The 2,855-nt window shown below is 42.0% G+C and overlaps 1 protein-coding gene across 1 annotated transcript in view; it reads left to right on the forward strand.

The window, feature by feature from the left end:
- Positions 1-2,855, forward strand: part of LOC105448021 (dynein heavy chain 12, axonemal-like) — a 61,795-nt gene that overhangs the window by 49,022 nt on the left and 9,918 nt on the right. The gene's annotated exons all lie outside the window — the stretch shown is intronic.

Genomic DNA, 2,855 nt, shown 5'->3' on the forward strand with positions numbered 1-2,855 from the left:
ACTTTCATAAACGGACGAAGCACGTTGATATTCGTCATCACTTCATTCGCGAGAAGTTTGAAGATAATGCTATAGCGGTAGAATATGTAGATTCAAAACGCAAACTTGCAGACATTTTTACAAAGGCTCTACCACGTGATCGATTTCAAAAATTAAGAAATGCGATAGGCATGGAAAGCGTCCATGTGTTCAAAAAGGATTGTCAATCTTAAGAATCTAGTAGCGGTTTCTTTTATCAAGCAAGTGATCATTTGATGGGAGTGTTAAGATTAGGAAACGATCATTGCTTTGGTTTCACGTTCATACTATGGTTTCCGAACAGCGCCGCCTGAGATGCAGGAGAGCCAATGTCTTTGTCGCGGGAGCGCTGCTTTCTTATGTATTCCGTTCTTATATATTTTTCTATTCTATGTTAGTCAAGTTTCGGTAGTAACCGTCTCAGTGCACGCACGCACAAGTCCTTTTTACAATTCAAGTTTCTTTTCTTTATGTATATTGTCTTTCGTACAATAAATATTTCGTTCTTGTAATAAGTAATTCTCACGAGTAATCGAGCATTGCTGAAAAGTGTCTTCTCCTCTGTTATCCCTTCTCTCTGCCCGGATAAAAATCAAACAGGTTATGGGCCCAGGCATCGTGCAAGAGAGAAAGAGAAATTAGTTTCACAGAAGGGAACAGAGAGAGCGAAGAAGGGCGACAGTATCGCTGAGTACAAATACTGAAAAATCGTGAGAGAAACGGAATATCTCGTGTGTGTGTCGACGTACAAAGGAAAGGCAGCCAAGATGACGGAAAAATTAGAAGTACTGCACATGACGAAATTTGATGGAAGGAACTATCAACAGTGGAAGTTCCAGTTAATGTGTGCTCTACGTGCTAAGGAAGTAGCTGACATAGTGCAAGGAGTCGTGCCGAAACCAGAGGCCGCGGAAGCCAACGAGCTAAAGAGCTGGATGAAGAAGGATGCAGCCGCCATGTATATCATCACGTCCGCCATGGAGTTTTCGCAAGTAACGTTGATACAGAACTGTACAAGCTCGAAAGAGATCCTGAATAAATTGGACTCGATATATGAACAGAAGACGGAATTAAATAAAATGTTAGTGCACGAAAAGTTCTATCAATACAAGATGGAGAGTAGCGATTCGATTTCGCAACACATAGCGAAAGTCGAAAATCTTGCCCGTGAAATACGAGACAAAGGGGAACCAATGAGCGACAGCGCCGTAATGACGAAGATACTAGGGAGTCTTCCGATCAAATACAACGGTGTTCGACAAGCATGGCTCTCATTGGACGAAGGCAAGCAAACGATAGCCAATCTGACCGCGCGACTGCTCGACGAAGAGGCACGTCTAGATACCACCGACTCTAGTGAAACTGCACTCAGTACAGTCAGCGCAAGTGCAGACAAGAAGAAAACCTTCAGGAAGTTTCCATCAAAGCCTAAAGTAACGTGCTACAACTGTGGAAAAAGGAGACATTTCGCGAAAGACTGTCGTTGTCCGCCAAAGAAGAACACAAGCTACCGCGAAAATAATCGGGACAACATTGAAAGAAAAAGTGGATACCGTGAGAATCGGGAGAACAGTGATAGTAAATCAAAGAATAACCTATCCGGAAATGATTCGGCGTTCAATGCAGAATGCAGCGGCGAACTCTCAGATGCGACATCTCTGGAGGAATCATGGATTATGGACAGCGGAGCTTCAGCACATATGTGTCATCGTCGTGACTTTTTCTCTACGTTTCAAGAAATAAGGAATCGCGAAGTTACTCTTGGAAATAACCGAACAATACCCGTCAAAGGCTTAGGTATGATAAAGATACAGAAATTGATCAACGGTAAGTGGTACGAATCAACAATAAATGATGTACTATATATACCGGATTTAAAGAAAAATTTATTCTCGGAAGGAGTTATTACAAAGAAAGGAATGAAGATCATCAAAGAAGATAACAGAGCCGAAATCTACGACAGGAAGAAACTAGCAGCCATAGCAATCAGAACTCCGAACAATCTCTACCGAATGCTGTTCCGGACAATTCCATCGAGTGAATTAAACGTAACCACAAACGAGACATTGCAGGTGTGGCACGAGAGATTGGGTCACATAAATAAACGGGCATTACGTGATATGATAAGCAAGAATTTAGTAAAAGGTATAAAGCTTTCGGATGCAAGCTCCGACTTCTTTTGCGAATCATGTGTGCAAGGTAAGCAACACAGATTACCTTTTTCACGCTCCAACGATAAAACTAATTGTAAGCCAAAGCCCGGTGAGAAAATTTACAGCGATTTATGTGGTCCCATGTCAACACATTCAATAGGAGGTTCGAAATTTTTGGTTGTATTTAAGGATGCCTGCAGTGGTTATAGGAGTGTGTACTTCATAAGACACAAGTCGGATACATTCGAGAAGTTCAGGGATTTTGTGGCCGATACGGAAAATCGATTTCAACGACCAGTGAAGACTCTACACACCGATAACGGCACAGAATATTGCAATGAAGAAATGAAAGAATTTATGAAGAAAAAAGGAATTAATCACGAAGTGACAGCCCCTTACACTCCGGAGCAGAATGGTCGAGCAGAGAGGGACATGAGAACCATCATAGAAAGCGCTCGTTCGATGCTGATAGCCAAAGATTTACCTAAGTATCTTTGGGCCGAAGCCGTAAACACGGCTGTTTATATCTTAAACAGGACATCGACCACGCAAGCACCAGGTTCAACCCCATATGAACTGTGGACAGGAAACAAACCTATCTTGTCACATCTAAGAGTGTTCGGCAGTACGGCTTACATGCATGTTCCCAAGCAATTTAGAGATAAATTATCGTCAAAATCTAAA

The sequence above is a fragment of the Wasmannia auropunctata genome, unplaced genomic scaffold (assembly GCF_000956235.1).
Source record: "Wasmannia auropunctata unplaced genomic scaffold, wasmannia.A_1.0 LD336090.1, whole genome shotgun sequence".
Classification (NCBI taxonomy): domain Eukaryota; kingdom Metazoa; phylum Arthropoda; class Insecta; order Hymenoptera; family Formicidae; genus Wasmannia; species Wasmannia auropunctata.